This window comes from Rana temporaria, chromosome 2 (assembly GCF_905171775.1).
Source record: "Rana temporaria chromosome 2, aRanTem1.1, whole genome shotgun sequence".
Lineage (NCBI taxonomy): Eukaryota > Metazoa > Chordata > Amphibia > Anura > Ranidae > Rana > Rana temporaria.
Window position 1 is genome coordinate 217,225,877 of NC_053490.1, and position 17,804 is coordinate 217,243,680.

Consider the following 17,804-nt stretch of genomic DNA (forward strand, 5'->3'; position numbering starts at 1 on the left):
ACTGCTCCAACCTCTACCTGGCCTTAACTGTTAGACAGGACATTTCGGTTTGTTGCAGGCTGGTTGGCAAGTTGAGCTGGGAATATTTCTTTGTTGCTGTTTTGGCATGCGTCGCCCTTCCATGTGCTCCTTGCTGTTAAGGCCAGGTAAAGGTTGGGGCAGCTGCCGTTTGTACCGTTAGTTAATTGGAGAGGGGCTCACTGAACACCTTCACTGCCATTTGCTGGGTGTCCAGTGGAGGGGTGGGCTCCCTCCAGGGGCATATCTGTCCTCAAATGTATCCATTATTATATATGTGTTCCTACTATGGAGGCTCTCAAAATGTAGTTAGGACTACAGATACTGGGGTGACGTGGCCTCTGCAGCTCACACATATATTTTCAAATGTGTGCAAACTAAACCCGTTTTAAATGCAATTTAAACAATAATTCTATGGCCATAATTCACTGTTACCGCAAAACTGAGGAGCTGTAAAATGGTTTAAGCTCTGCTTCACACTGAATGCGCCTTTGAAATCGTGCAACTTCAAATGTGACTTGGCTGACATCGGTGTGCAAATCACACCCGAAATCACCAAAAGTAGTGCAGGAACTACTTTTTCAAATCGATGCGGCACCGCAAAGTCGTCGTCGCACCGATTTGAAGAGTTCCACTGCCAACATCAGGGTGCAAATTGTCATGACCTGTCAAATCGCATGTCAAGTCGCACCAGTGTGAACAGCAACTTAAAAGTGTTGCCTATGGACAATTTTAGATACCATAATCATTTGTTATTGACATGTTTGGTATTCGTTTTGGCAAAAAAAAAAACACAAACACACACCACAAGCGTATATTGATTGGTTTGTGCAAATGTTATAGCATTTAAAAACTGTAGGATATATAGTGGAATTTTTATTAATACCAGCAATGGTGCCGATTAGCAACTTATAGCAGGACTACGATATTGCAGCAGACACTGATACTTTGTCAAATCAACAACACTAAAAGTGATCAGAGCTAAAAATAACCACCGTCACTGGCTGGAAAGGGGTTAAACATCTAGGGCGATCAAAGGGTTAACTGTGTGCCGAACATGTTTTTGGGTGTACTGTAGTGGTTTTACTAAGGAATTCTTTGTATCCAAGTGATGCAGTCGGCAAGCGATTAAAGTGTCATTAAGCACAGACTACGAAATGCTCACAAACCCCCTAAAGCATCAATTGTGTAGAATGAAATACACCTGGTTGATCCTCCCATCTTCTGTTTCCCCATTGCAGGCTGACATTCTGTAGATCGGCTGGTGTCCTCTACGGAGCATGATTCATTCAAATTCCCTTCTAAACTCATCATCTCTTTTTAATTTCCCCATCTGTGCAGCCTACGCGACTATAGAGAGTAACACATGCGGGCATAGACACAGTGGCCAAAAAAGACACTTCCCTCCCTCACCACCTCCACATTCTCCTATTGCCAACTACTATGGGGCAATATATATTGCCGATAAATTACATTCACTAAGAAACTGACTAAAAAATAAAGTAAGCTGCTTTTTTTTTTTTTTTTTTATGTAAATCAGTATTAAATATATCAAATGTAATTGCTAATACTGTACCTGTAAAAAAAAAAAAAAAAAAAAAAAAAAAAAAAAAGCCTTGGTCAGCCTGACCATCAATGCTATTCATCCAGAAACACCCTTGAGATACAAGAATATTAGATAACAATGTTCTTCAGGATGCCAACACCATCTGAACAGAAAAGCCAGTGTCAATCTGATTCCCCATGTTCAATAAAGATATTGGGAGCTGTAAAACAGTTTGGCATTTATCATCTCGATTTGACGTGCTCCTGTGAAACTTTTTTTTTTGCCATGTGACTGGCACAGCACCAATCAGGGCTCATCAGTCACAGATACACTGTAGAAAGCATACATAGGCAGAGTAATGGAAGCCGTTCCCAAGGATATTTCCCTGCAGATACCAAAGAACAGGGAAATATAATGTTACCACACAAGGGCACTGCAGGAATAAAAAAAAGGTAGGTTAGGATGAAGGAAAAAAGCTGGGACAGCCGCACTCCAAAAAAACTCCTCCTTTAATTAAATAAAAAAAAAAGGTACTTGGGAGGATGAAACAAAATTGTTTCATATGATTTACTATATGTGAATGAATTATGGCGATTAACACCTTCTGATTAGCAACACTTTCGCAATTTTGTAACCAAAAATGCAGCTTTTAACATTTTTTTAAAAATATTAAATTAATATATATATATATATATATATATATATATATATATATATATATATATATATATATATATATATATATATATATATATATATATATATATATATATATATATATATATATATATATATATATATATATATATATATAGAGTAATATTTATTTATTTTTTTCCTCCTAGGAGGGGAAATGGTTAAGCAGTATAGACATGCTAAAAAGGTACCCTTCAAGAAACCCTGTCAGAAGATGTGCTACATTTTTAGACGTTTCATCCTGGTGAAGCTGTGAAGCAGTCAGCTGAGACAATGAACTCAAAGACACAGCGTGGAGCGTGACTTGTCTTTAACCAGCTTTCTGTGTGCAATAAATAAGATGTAAGATGTAAACAAGGCCAGCAAGCTTTCCAGGTGCCAATCACAGTAAAAGCAGACACTTTAATTTCACGCAATTTCCTTAAAAACAAGGTGGACAATCAAGTCAATAACTCAAGTCTTTGGTAATTTATATCTTAAAAAAACCTTGTTGCCAAATCATTCATTTCAACAAAAATCCTCCCATAAAGATGTGCATTTACCATTTTCTACACGTTTTGTACCTGGGAAATTGCTTGAAATAACTGCCTAGAGCTGCAGCAACCTTTAAGTTTCATGCACACTAGCATTTTTTTTTATCAGTTTAAAAACCCTAGGACAAAAAAAACAAACAAAAAAAAAAAAGGGGGGGGGGCTGGCCTTTATGCCAGCTTGTAGTAGCGTTTAGGAGTGTTTTTATAGTATAATGCCACGTATTCACCATCGGAAATTCCGACAAGAAAACCGTGGATTTTTTTCCCCCCCGACTGAATTTTGGCTCGTGTGTTGCATACACACAGTCACACAAAATTCCGACCGGCAAGAACGCGGTGACGTACAACACTACAACGAGCCTAGAAAAATTGATTTAAATGCTTTCGAACATGCGTTTTTTTTGCGCATCGGAATTGCATACAGACGATCTGAATTTCCGATAAGAACTTTTCCCATCTGAAATTTGAGAACCAGCTCAAATTTTTGCTGTTGGAAATTCCTACAGAAAAAGTCAGATGAGGCCTATACACGGTCGGAATTTCCGACCAAAAGCCTCACATCAAACTTTTCTTGTCGGAAATTCCGATCGTGTGTACATGGCATAAGAGGAAAAAAAAAAAAAAAAACACGCATGCACACAGCGATCAGGAGCAGTTTAGTAGCATTTTTTTTCTGCTCCTAAACACTGAAGCTTCAAAAAAATAAAATGCTTTGACACACAGGGTAAAACTTCTGGAAGCAGAAACAAAAGTGCTCATAGTAGCTTCCATGAGCTTAAAAAAAATGCTAGTGTGACAACCGCAGAGGATACGTGTGGGTACCTCTAGGTGCATGCGCTTTATAACCATCAATTTTTTTTTTTCCCACTGTAGTGTTCCTTTAAGGTGCCCATAGACCTGGATGGTAGGTCTGTCATCCAATCAATCCTCAGGTATCAGGATAGGCCAGCATCCAAGTAGACAAAAAACATTTGGTGAAGCCAAGCTTACTGTTCCTAGTCAAAGGAAGTGAATAATATGGGTGTAGTAGAAGTAGATGCCGATAACAGGGTGAACAAGACATTTTACATTGCTGAATAATGGTTCGTCAAAAAAAAAAAAAAAAAATTAAGTAAGACACGGGTCATTTTGGTGAATTAGAAAAAAAAAAAAACGCAAGTTCGGCTGACTGTCACCTCAAGTCTATGAGAAGCTGAAAACTGGTCCTGCAGATCTGATCAGCTAAACCGAGAGCCACAAAGTTTGGTGGGTAGCCAGGTGTGCACACACAACTCCCCACTGATACAGGAATGCTCGCCTCATGTACAATGAAAGGGAAGACACAGGAAGCAGGCGGCAGTTTATCTAATCTTTTTTGTTGACTTGTCAGCCCTGGTTTCAATCGATATTGGGCAGATCCGGCCAACAATGTATTTATCTGTGGGACAGCAGTAGATAAACAGTCTATTTGGGAAACTTTCCGTTACCCAGCAGCAGAATAAGCAGATCAGAAGTGTATTTCCCGAAGTCACCGCATCTCTTACCATGACCCCAAGCAGGTGTGTTCCAGGATCACTAGACTAGACAAATTGATATTGGTGAACTGCTGCAGTGTAGTAATGTCTGGATGAAGAACGGAACTATCAGAAAATAGAACCCATGTGTGCACCCCAAGAGTTCATTTTCACCGATGACTGAAATGTAACTTCATGTCCATGAACAATAGATGGTGGCTGGACATGCAAACATGATACGCCCATCCTCAGGCACTGCCAGAACTCCAGTTACACATCAACATCTGGATTGACAGATGTTTACGTAATGGGCTAGGGAAGGGGAATCATTCATAGACAATAATTCAGGAAAACCTTATCAGGTAGGATACTACTACAGTGATTGAACACATTTTTTTTTAACCTGGAATCAATTTTCCATCAGCTAGCAGTGCCTGCAGGGTATCCACAGACAGGAAATCATCATCGGATCCATTACAGTTAACCAAGAAAATGATCCGTGTTAGAATCCTCAGATGGAAGCTTCTATGGTATATTTCTGTAGTGCAAGCTTCACAACAGCAATGTCCCTCAAATCACAGCAGAATCAGTCCAGCACAATTATAATTTCAAACAGCTTTAGTCACACATTAAATACAATGTACTACATTTAAAATCAGTAAAATCACCAACTATGGGTCGAAGAATATTTCATAACAGATAGACCGACACTTTGGGAGATTTCCTCTAACTTTCTATTGTGTCTATGAACGGCAAATAAAATCATTCCAATGGAAAACATAGAGGAAAACAAACTAGCAGGGCGCCCCCATTTTGGGAAGGTTACACCCCCTTGTCAGAATTATTTTTTTCTCTGTGTCCCGTTAGAGACTTCACTTCCTGTCCCATAGCCAATCAGATCTTGAGAGGAAATGCCTGCGAATTAAGGGAAATCCTTAGGGCCCCGACAGTTTAGCAGACCTAGTGTCCCCATTGGAAGATTTCCCCTCTAACTTTTCTGGGGACAACCCAAGAGTTTTATTCTACTTTCACTCTCAATGATAATGGTAAACAGGACAAATGAAGAGAGTGAATATCTGCCACAGGGGTACAGACAGCAATCAAAACTGACAGGGGGTTCAAATTTCTCTCCACTCTATACAAAAACTTAGTAATACTTTAAAAATAATAAATGTGTCAGTGGGATCCGTGTAGGGGGTCTGGTAGGTCAGTTTAGTGGTCAATATGGGTGGGCACTGGCGAGTCAGGCAGCAACTAGCAAGTGAGCCTAACCAACCCCGCCACCACTGGTCTTTTCCACACCTAGCAATGCCCCTGGAGCAGTGTAAAAGGGTACCTGATCAGACAATGTGTGGACTATCTGCCATTGTGAAGCCCCCCTGAAAATGCAAGCTGCCTGACAGTTTCTTGTTTCAGTCTTCTCTGCATCAAAGTCAAACTCATGATCTGCATACCTGATCTAGGCCTGCAACTCCAATGTAGTTAGGTCAATGGACCAACATGGCAGCTCACATTTTCAAAAGGAAGTTTGACAAAGCAGACAACATTTTGCTCTCACAATAGGTTTCCTTCAATATATTTACTGTAAATATTCAGTGGTAAGCACACAGGTCAGTATAAGACCAAATGACTAACATATCAGAATGTTTTCAATTTGGGAGGAAACTGGAGAACCTGAAGAAAACACACACACACACACACACACACACACACACACACACACACACACACACACACACACACACACACGAAGGGGGGGACACTTGAGTAGTGCAAGGACATAGTACTTACCACTAAGCCATCATGCTGTCCCAGAACCCAAGTACACACAAGACATCTGTTGCTCAATAACCATATTCCTTGCATACAAAAAGCATTAAGTTCAACCCTAAACCAATGTACACGAGGATGCTGAATGCAGTCACTCTTCCAATGCCAGATGAAATGCCAGTTCATTTACAGGCGGCATCAAAGGCTCTCCCAAAGGGGAGGTAAAAGAAAGCAATTCAAAGTGGACAAACACAGCAGTAGCTTTTTTATCGTTTTGGACAGGAGAGTTGCCGTGCATTGCTGTATACTGCCCTTATACAATTTACAAACACAGCAATAAAAAGAGCCTGAACTTTATCAGCCAATGCCAACACAGATGTGAACTAACAAGCCCATGACCCGTGTTACTAAATAATCCATGACCCTGTATTCACTATATCTGGTTTCCCACAAAACATGGAAATGCGATTAATTGAAGTAAATATAAACTGCCTAATATCTTTTCTCATCAGCAGTTAGAGCAGTCTTGCGACTTCTATCAGTGGCTGGTTAAAGCCTGTAGGACGCGTTTTCATTCTGCTCTGACTGTACAATAAGGCTGCATGACGCCTGACTGATCACATGCGGCCACCTCAAAAAAAAAAAAAAAAGGCTTCAGCGAAACACACCAAACTGAGCATGTGCAGCTTGTCCCCCTAGCCTCTGTTCTATTGGGAGATGGTTAGTGAACTGTGGAAGAAGGGGTGGAAAAGAGAAGACAGGATCAAACAGCGTTTTTTTTTTTTAAACAATGCAAAGGATTACCCCTTAGGTTCCACAGGGAGTATAACAAGTATGCTTCCCTGCAGGGGTGCCCAACCTTTTGAAGAGAGAGCCACTTAAGCAACTTGGCAACCTGTCGCGGGCCACAATGAGCGGAGCAGGTGGATGGCAGCCCACTCTACTCTATAGAGCCCACTCTACTCTCTTTAGCAGATCAGATTGGAGGTAGGCATTTGTAAGCGGATACAAATCCATTTACATCTGCCACTCCTTAGAGGTGAATGGTTGGTCTGATTGGGTCTGACTGACTGTGTGAAAGGGGCCCAAGGCTGCTTACCCGCACCACGAGTGCAGCACAGTTCACATGTGGCTTTCTTGCAGGTTAGCTGCACTTTGCCAAAGATTTCTATTATATCCTGTAGGTGCGGTGCACTTTCAGAAAGCACACCAAACTCGCAGGCAATAGAAGTCTATGGCTCAGTGCAAGTAATCAGTTTAAAAGCAACCACTGCAAAACAGATATGCCCATATATACACACTGTTATTTTAGTAATAAACTGACCTTTAATAACAGTTATCTATCTGATTGTATTCCATCCCAGAGAAGGTCGCGAGCCACATCAGAGGGCTCCGCAGGCCACATGTGGCCTCCGGGCCACTGGTTGGGTACCCCTGCTTTACTGCATATACAGACTAATTTTACTGTTATGAGTTTAGTTACTCCGTAACCTGCATTTATGCAAGTATAAAAAAGGTGAGGCGTGTGTAAATATATATACACACACACACACACACACACACACACACACACACACACACACACACACACACACACACACACACAATGTCCCAGGAAGTCAGAGTGATAGTTCCCAGGATGGATCTGTAGGGCCCTGACCTTCATCACCAATTCCTCTAGAGACCAGGTAATACAATGCATTTAAAAATGAAAGCAACTGCCTTTCTCACCCCACCCCCATCATAAAAATGAAAAGTATCCGATTTCAGTATGCAGAGTTTCATGAAGCACATTGTTTTCTGCAGAGGGGAAAATATAAAATTTTAAAGGGTAGTGGGTCAGCTTTATTGCAAAAGTAAGCCATTAATATTTATAAAGGTTTTCCATCTTTGAATAACTTGGACAACCGAGAGGCTACAGATAGCTGAGAAGCACCAACCTAGCACACTTCAAACAGCAAATTGCTGACACATTGGCTTGAAAAGAGAACAGTATTTCCAACTGCACTTCCATAGGTCTTACAATGCCAAGGTTTAAATAAACCCTGCATTATTTCATTATTCAGGAATAAAATGTGTTGATGCAGGAAATACCCATTTCACAGCACTAAAGCTCCGTACACGGGTCAAAGGTTAGGTAACATGATCAGGCCGAAGGGGGGGGGGGCTTCCAAGGCAGAACGCAACAGTTCAGTGGGGGGAGGGAGATCGCTGAACTAACCTTGGATAGTAAGTACAGCAGCTCCAACCAGTGTAGTGTGTACTAGGCTAAAAGAAAATATAAACCTGACTCATGAAATTTGGGTTGGGCACATATCTATAGTGTTTTCCTATCTCTCTTCAAAGACCTAAGTCCCATGGCTTTCTCTTGCTCCGCTCTTCTGTTATAGACAAGTTATCAGACAACTGTGATAAAACAAGCTTGAATTTTGTGTCAGGGTGGGAGCTATAAATAGATTAGCAGAGAGCCAATGTGTCAGTGTGAGGAATTGTGCCCCATTGTTTGTGTCATTGGAAGAATTGTGCCCTGTTATTGGTGTCACTGGGATGAAATGTGCCCCATCCTTTGTGTCATTGGTGGGAATTGTGCCCCATTGTTGGTTTAATTGGCAGAGATTGTGCCCCATCAATTGTGTAATTGGGAGAAATTAAGTCCCATCATTGGTGTTATGGGGGTCAATCGTTTGTCACTGGTAGGAACTGTGCCCTTTATTGGGGGTCAGTGAGTGAAATAGTATCCCAAGGGCCAGTTAAAAGCAAGCAGAGGGCTGCATTTAGCCCCGGGCCACAGTTGAGACCAACGTTCTAAGCCCTAGTTTACATTTGCAGTTGTGGGCTGTAAAAATAGGCAAAATGAAGGAAAAACTTTCTGGACAGCCGCACTCCAAAAATAAATTGCTTTTATTTTAAAATAAAATAAAAAAAAAGATAAAAAGCATGCCACAGCAGACTGAGTAAAATGTTTCACACCAAACTTTAGTGCTTATTCATTGCTTGTAGTTGCAGTTGAGCTGCATTTTTACCCAACCCTCTAAAGCCGACCATACATTATTCCATTTTCTTATTCAATTTCCTTTAGATTTACCTTCAACTATGTAGTGCAAGGGCCTGCTTGATTGTATACAAATTGAAAGTGTTCAGGTTTGACCTCATATTATATGGTTTTGGTCAATTTAAAACGAAGATTGTACAAGAAAATTGTATAATGTATGGCCAGCCTAAGCGGAAGCTGTACAGGGATATACAAATGCAGCAGCCGCAAAGCATTTTATCAGGGCACAACAAAATTATATCCTCCATTTTGTTTGGCAGGCAGTGCAGCCCGCCACTCGGGCTTTGCATACAGATGAGCTCATCGGTGTGCCGCTTTTCCCTTCACTGTCCAGTCACAGGTTTGAAACTGACAGGGAAAGGGACTGGATTTTTCCTTGCAGATAGGGCTCAACTGTGAAGCACCGCTGTCTAAAAACTCAGGACAGGAAGGACTGCAATTCAAATCCTGCAATAGGTAAAACGGCTCTCGTAGGTAGTTCATCTGCATATCTAGTTGTTTGCCAGGAGTTCAGCTTTAACCACTTCCCGCCCGGTCAATAGGAGATTGACGTCCGGGAAGTGGTTGTGAAATCCTGACTGGACGTCCTGCAGGATTTCATGCCGGCGTGCAGCGATCGGTGATGCGGGGTGTCAGTCTGACACCCTGCATCTCCGATCTCGGTAAAGAGCCTCTGGCGGACGCTGTTTACCACGTGATCAGCCGTGTCCAATAACAGCTGATCACGATGTAAACAGGAAGAGCCATTGACCGGCTCTTCCTCACTCGCGTCTGACAGACGCGAGTAGAGGAGAGCCGATCAGCGGCTCTCCTGACAGGGGGGGTTCGCACTGATTGTTTATCAGCGCAGCCCCCCCCCCCCTCAGATCCCCACACTGGACCACCAGGGAGTGCCCCCCAGTGCCCAATAAAGCACAAATATATATATATATATATATATATATATATATATATATATATATATATATATATATATATATATATATATATATATATATATATATATATATATATATATATATATATATATATATATATACACACACACACACACATTTTTTTTATAATCAATGCCAATCAGTGCCCACAAATGGGCACTGACTGGCAACATGGGCACTGACTGCCCAGCAGTGCCATCAGTACCACCCCCTCAGTGCCACCCAGTGTCCATCAGTGCCACCTCTTAGTGCCCACCAGTGCCGCCTCATCGGTGCCCATATTTGAAGAAGAAAACTTATTTACAAAAAAATTAACAGAAAAAAAAAAAAAAAAAAAATTAAAAAAACGTAATTTTTTTCAAAAATTTCGGTTTTTTTTTTAGTTGTTGCGCGCAAAAAAAAAAAAAAAACGCAGAGGTGATCAAATACCACCAAAAGAAAGCTCTATTTGTGGGAACAAAATGATACAAAACATAATTTGGGTACAGTGTAGCATGACTGCGCAATTGTCATTCAAATTGAGAAGTGCTGAAAGCTGAAAATTGGCTTGGGCGGGAAGGTGCGCAAGTGCCTGGTATGGAAGTGGTTAAGCAAACAATGATGCACATTAGAGGCCAATCCAGTTCCTATAGGATATTGGTATTTTAACTAGCAAAAAAAAAAAAAAAAAAACACACAGACCCACACACAAAACAGCCACTTCAGCATGAACTAGGCCAGAAGAAGAGTGTGTAGGCGACAGGTACCTTTAAACTGCTCTTCCTTCTTTTGTTTGTGTATGCTTTGTTTGAATGCAGAGGAAACCTGAAGTCTTTCTGAACAAGCCCAGGCAAGCCAAATTTCACCAGTTCCAGGATTCGTCATAATACTATTGTCCTATCTTATATACAAGACGGCTGCCAAATAACAGGTGCATAGCTGCCTGCTTTTCAAAATGACTTTGTTGCTTAGTATCTATATTAAAGCAGATTGCCACCCAAAAATTGGAAATTCTGCTTATTTGCTTCCGATGCATTAAAGGTGAAAAAAACGCAATAAAACCTGGAAGCCAATCGGTTTCTATGCAGAGTTACACCAGACTTTGCTCTCTAGTTTTAGTAAATAATCCCCATAATCTATAAACAGTGACAGAAGGCAAATATTCAGGTAAGCTTAAGCCCAGGTTCAGACTGGGCTGCGGGAGTGAATCTGTGCGATTTCAGTTGAACTCGCACAATTTCACTTATGCCTGTCAGTCCCGATTTGGGCCGCAATTACAGAGACATCTGTGCAGGTTTCTGCCAAATCGCATGTCAAAACACAGCAGTGTGAACCAGTGCATAAATGGGTTCCTACCAGTAACGCACAGCTTAATAAATGGAAATAGTCTTTGTTGCTCATGGCAATCAGCTTCGGCTGTCACCTTTGCAGTGCAGGGTTAGAAAAGAACTCAACGCCTTCCTCTCCACTACAAACTTTATTTATTTCAGCATATACGCCATGCAAATTTCCAACTGCCAGTTCACCTAAATAAGAGCTATTCCCAAGAGGAACTTTTAACAGATGACAACTTTCCATTCTAATAAACACAGATGGATGAGCTTGCAGAATTCAGGACGGCCAGTTGTACTTGACATATGAAGATTGAATGACAAAAAAAAAAAAAAAATGCTTAAATTTGAAATTACATTTCAGGAAGCGGAGAATCAGTGTACACAACTGCAAATTAGATAAAAAGTAAATTGCCAGCTGCTGAAAGGAGAGCAAGAACTTTGCCGTCTCTATGGAAACCAGCGGAGGGGGGGGGGGAAAACACACACACACACACACACACACACACACACACACACACTACGATTAGCAGCATCATTAGATAAAATACATTTGTGTGTGGCGATGTTGAAGCATTTCTAAAGAATGTGCTCCTAACCATAGGTACATGCACATTAAATATATAAAAAAAAAAAGATCAAAAATAAGAAACTTTGAGCAGGCAGGCTCTTTATTGCTGAAGTGACAGTCAAGGTCTCTGGAAATAAAATACTTACCTGCCTGTTCGCATTCCCCTGCAGAATGTACACCAAGCTCTATACACACTGCCTGTGTGTCGGGATGACTGCACTTCTGCACGTGTGTGGGAATGATATCATCCCATGCCAGCCAATCCGGCTAAAGACCAGCACCCAGAGGAAGCCAGGTCAAAGCTCCCGGCATCAGCATGCATTTAGTTTACTTTTAAGAAGTACTTGGGACAGTAGAGAAATAGGCAGGTAAAATATTAAATGGTTTCTACCAGCTGAGTGCGCAACAAGAGAATTGTCTACTCTAGAATTATAACCTCTGTCCTAGATGACACCAGCCAGTTTAGGAATGGGAGGTGCGTTGTAGGACGCAAGTTTTCGAAGTATGTATTCGGTATAATAACAGGGGGAGTAGGATAGAGCTGAACTTCCCATTTTGGGAGAAGTTCTGCTTTTATATCGTCCAACCCCACCCATGCAGGCAGTCCTAGACAGCCACTGCTCGTCAATAGACAGCTGTGAGAGTGCGCGCTCATCTTTGGCATCTGTGTCACAAATGATAGGTGGCACAGCCAGTGATATTTGTTTTGTGGAATGACACAAATTTTTCTAGAGTGCTGGGGCACCAATTAAACTGCGCACCTGAAAGTAGCTTTTGTATGCCCAGACCACTACCGTAATTAAATGCCATCTAAGGTCCTATACACTTGTAGGGACAGTTTCATTCACTGGGAACATAGGGACTGCTCTTCTATCAGACTAGAGGTAGAACATCAGTCAAGTATCCCAACCTGAACAGAAAAACTTGACACATGTTCTAACTCTCCCCCAATACTATAAGACACGGTCATACATGTAGCACAATTTGGGAGATCTGTCCTCACTACCTCTGCCGGGTTAGCCCCCCCTTATTAGAAATGTTGACCTTTTTTTATGCAATTTGTTAGATCTTTGTTAGATCAGGTTAGATCAATCATTGTTTGCGTTAGATCTCACACAGAAGAAGCAAAATTAACAGTTATTTGCTGGGGGGGCTAACCCGTCATCAGCCCCCCCTATCAAATTTTCTGGCCAAAAATCATTCAGGCTAATAGATATTCGTTAGATCCGGTAAGATCAAGTGGTTTTAATGTTAGATCTCACATAATTAGAGACTTATTAAGTGATTAATGAGGGGGGGCTGGCCCCCCCTCATCAATTTTTTGTGCCAAAAATCATTCCGGCTAATAGATATTCGTTAGATCCGGTAAGATCAAGTGGTTTTAACGTTAGATCTCACATCGTTTCCGAGATATTCCACATAAAAAAAATGATTTTAGGTGGTACATATGCATGGACATATGGACGGGTTGGCCCCCCCTTATCAAATTTTCTGGCCGAAAATCATTCAGGCCAATAGATATTCATTAGATCCGGTAAGATCAAGTGGTTTTAACGTTAGATCTCACATAATTTCAGAGATATTCCACATACAAATACAGATATTGGGTGTATACAGGGACTAATGAGGGGGGGCTGACCCCCCCTTATCAATATTTTTGGCCAAAAATCATTCAGGCTAATAGATATTCGTTAGATCCGGTAAGATCAAGTGATTTTAACGTTAGATCTCACATAATTAGAGACTTATTAAGTGATTAATGAGGGGGGGCTGGCCCCCCCTTATCAATTTTTTGGGTCAAAAATCATTCCGGCTAATAGATATTCGTTAGATCCGGTAAGATCAAGTGATTGTAATGTTAGATCTCACATCGTTTCCGAGATATTCCACATAAAAAAAATAGATTTTAGGTGGTACATATGCATGGACATATGGACGGGTTGGCCCCCCCTTATCAAATTTTCTGGCCGAAAATCATTCAGGCTAATAGATATTCGTTAGATCCGGTAAGATCAACTGGTTTTAACGTTAGATCTCACATCATTTCAGAGATATTCCACATACAAATACAGATATTGCGTGTATACAAGGACTAATGAGGGGGGGCTGGCCCCCCCTTATCAATATTTTTGGCCAAAAATCATTCAGGCTAATAGATATTCGTTAGATCCGGTAAGATCAAGTGATTTTAACGTTAGATCTCACATAATTAGAGACTTATTAAGTGATTAATGAGGGGGGGCTGGCCCCCCCTTATCAATTTTTTGGGCCAAAAATCATTCCGGCTAATAGATATTCGTTAGATCCGGTAAGATCAAGTGGTTGCAACGTTAGATCTCACATCGTTTCCGAGATATTCCACATAAAAAAATAGATTTTAGGTGGTACATATGCATGGACATATGGACGGGTTGGCCCCCCCTTATCAAATTTTCTGGCCGAAAATCATTCAGGCTAATAGATATTCGTTAGATCCGGTAAGATCAACTGGTTTTAACGTTAGATCTCACATCATTTCAGAGATATTCCACATACAAATACAGATATTGGGTGTATACAAGGACTAATGAGGGGGGGCTGGCCCCCCCTTATCAATATTTTTGGCCAAAAATCATTCAGGCTAATAGATATTCGTTAGATCCGGTAAGATCAAGTGATTTTAACGTTAGATCTCACATAATTAGAGACTTATTAAGTGATTAATGAGGGGGGGCTGGCCCCCCCTTATCAATTTTTTGGGCCAAAAATCATTCCGGCTAATAGATATTCGTTAGATCCGGTAAGATCAAGTGGTTTTAACGTTAGATCTCACATCGTTTCAGAGATATTGCACATACAAATAGAGATTTCAATTCTCTGGCAATAACAACATTCAGATTAGTAGATAACTGTTAGATGAAGGGATTATTGCAGTGAACCTAGCATGCACATGGCAGATATCAGTTCTAATCGCAATGTACAGGTAAGTAGGGATAAAATCTTGTTGCAGTTTGATCAGTGAGATGTTTTATTTAATCTAAGATAAATACAGAACAGTTCGTTATTTTATATGAGAAGTTAGGCCCCTGTGGCAGTAGCTCATAATTAATAAATGTTGCCATTGTTTCTCTAAATTGTGGACACAACTGGAACAGGCCCAGACTGACATTCCGCTGCCAGGGGCTCTGTGGTGCTATGACCAACTAGCGCCTGTGCTGAAGTCACACCCCATAATAGGTATGACACTCCGTGTATGCTCCCAGGTCAAGCATACTGAACCGATTTTCTACTCCTGATTCTCCATTGCTCCCTATCATAGGAAACCCTGGGTTTCTCCCTGGTCTGGAACTCCAGATGTTTCCAACCCTATGCCAAACAGGAAGTGGGATGCCTGGACCCTACCTCCTAACGGGAGGCCGATGGCCTTCCACAGAAGTGCTAATGACTGGGCCCTTCAAACTTTCCTTTTGGACAGCGCTACAATTATGACACTTTCTCAATACTTTGCCTAATCCACAGGGATTTTATCATTCCCTAATGACCTTTTGAAGCATACTGTTCCGAAGAGGGTTCCCTTCCACAGGTTCTATCCAAAACATACGCCCTCTTGAATTGTCCAGTTGAACAACCACATTTACCATTCTTGAACAAATGGGAATGGAATAATGGGCATGCATTTACATCTGCTCAGATACAACATATCCTCAGATTTTCGTTTAAATCATCGATTTGTACGACAATTCAAGAGACCAACTATAAACTGTTAACAAGGTGGTACCTCACCCCCCACCTCTTACACAAATACTACCCTGCAACGACTGACCAATGTTGGAGATGCCAGGGGATGAAGGAACACTACTCCACATATTTTGGTCATGCCCTAAATCAGGCCCAAACTGGGACAAAAAATAGGCCCCGGGCATTTTAGGCTGAGCAGCCCATTTTTTTTTTAATACAAATCAGGGAAGCATGACATGTTTGTTATTTAATCAAAAGAGGGTGAGGTGGGTGCAGGGTGCAGAGGGTGAGGTGGGTTCAGAGGGTGAGGTGGGTGCAGGGTGCGGTGGGTGTAGAGGGTGATGTGGGTGCAGTGTACAGAGGGTGAGATGGGTTCAGAGGGTGGGGTGAGTGCAGAGTGTGAGGTGGGTGCAGGGTGCAGAGGGTGAGGTGATTGCAGGGTGCAGAGGGTGAGGTGGTTGCAGGGTGCAGAGGGTGAGGTGGTTGCAGGGTGCAGAGGATGAGGTGGGTGCAGAGGGTGGGGTGGGTGCAGGGTGCAGAGGGTGAGGTGAGTGCAGGGTGCAGAGGGTGAGGTGAGTGCAGGGTGCAGAGGGTGAGGTGGTTGCAGGGTGCAGAGGATGAGGTGGGTGCAGAGGGTGGGGTGGGTGCAGGGTGCAGAGGGTGAGGTGAGTGCAGGGTGCAGAGAGTGAGGTGGGTGCAGAGGGTGGGGTGGGTGCAGAGGGTGGGGTGGGTGCAGAGGGTGGCGTGGGTGCAGAGGGTGAGGTGGCTAACGAATATCTATTAGCCTGAATAATTTTCGGCCAGAAAATTTGATAAGGGGGGCCAACCCGTCCATATGTCCATGCATATGTACCACCTAAAATCTATTTTTATATGTGGAATATCTCGGAAACGATGTGAGATCTAACGTTAAAACCACTTGATCTTACCGGATCTAACGAATATCTATTAGCCGGAATAATTTTCGGCCAGAAAATTTGATAAGGGGGGGCCAACCCGTCCATATGTCCATGCATATGTACCACCTAAAATCTATTTTTTTATGTGGAATATCTCGGAAACGATGTGAGATCTAACGTTGCAACCACTTGATCTTACCGGATCTAACGAATATCTATTAGCCGGAATGATTTTTGGCCCAAAAAATTGATAAGGGGGGGCCAGCCCCCCCTCATTAATCACTTAATAAGTCTCTAATTATGTGAGATCTAACGTTAAAATCACTTGATCTTACCGGATCTAACGAATATCTATTAGCCTGAATGATTTTTGGTCAAAAATATTGATAAGGGGGGGCCAGCCCCCCTCATTAGTCCTTGTATACACCCAATATCTGTATTTGTATGTGGAATATCTCTGAAATGATGTGAGATCTAACGCTAAAACCACTTGATCTTACCGGATCTAACGAATATCTATTAGCCTGAATGATTTTTGGCCAGAAAATTTGATAAGGGGGGGCCAACCCGTCCATATGTCCATGCATATGTACCACCTAAAATCTATTTTTATATGTGGAATATCTCGGAAACGATGTGAGATCTAACGTTAAAACCACTTGATCTTACCGGATCTAACGAATATCTATTAGCCTGAATGATTTTTGGCCAGAAAATTTGATAGGGGGGGCTGATGACGGGTTAGCCCCCCCAGCAAATAACTGTTAATATTGCTTCTTCTGTGTGAGATCTAACGCAAACAATGATTGATCTAACCTGATCTAACAAAGATCTAACAAATTGCATAAAAAAAAGTCAAAATTTCTAATAAGGGGGGGCTAACCCGGCAGAGGTGTCCTCACTACCTTAAAGCAGAGCACCACCCAAGGAGGTGAAGCTCCACCCAATTGCACCCCTCGGCTGCCATATTTGGGGGGGTGTGCGTGCTGCTACGACTTCCAGGTGACTTTGCCGCAGCGAAGTCGTCTGAAAGTTCAGCACCTCTCCTCCTCCCCCACCGCCAGGCCATTCGTTAAGTACAGCGCTCTTCGCACAAGCGCAGTACGGAAACCAGCTGTGAAGCATCAAGGCTTGACTGCCAGTTTCGCCAACTTAAAATGGTGGCGGCAGCCGACTGAAAAATCGTCTCGAATCAGGACACTGCTGGATTTGTGGACAGACAAGTGTCCCAATATTAAAAGTTAGCAGCTACAGTATTTGT

The 17,804-nt window shown here is 42.0% G+C and overlaps 1 protein-coding gene across 13 annotated transcripts in view; it reads right to left on the bottom strand.

The window, feature by feature from the left end:
* MAP4K4 (mitogen-activated protein kinase kinase kinase kinase 4) overlaps window positions 1-17,804 on the bottom strand; it is a 219,556-nt gene that overhangs the window by 189,987 nt on the left and 11,765 nt on the right. The window lies entirely within an intron of this gene.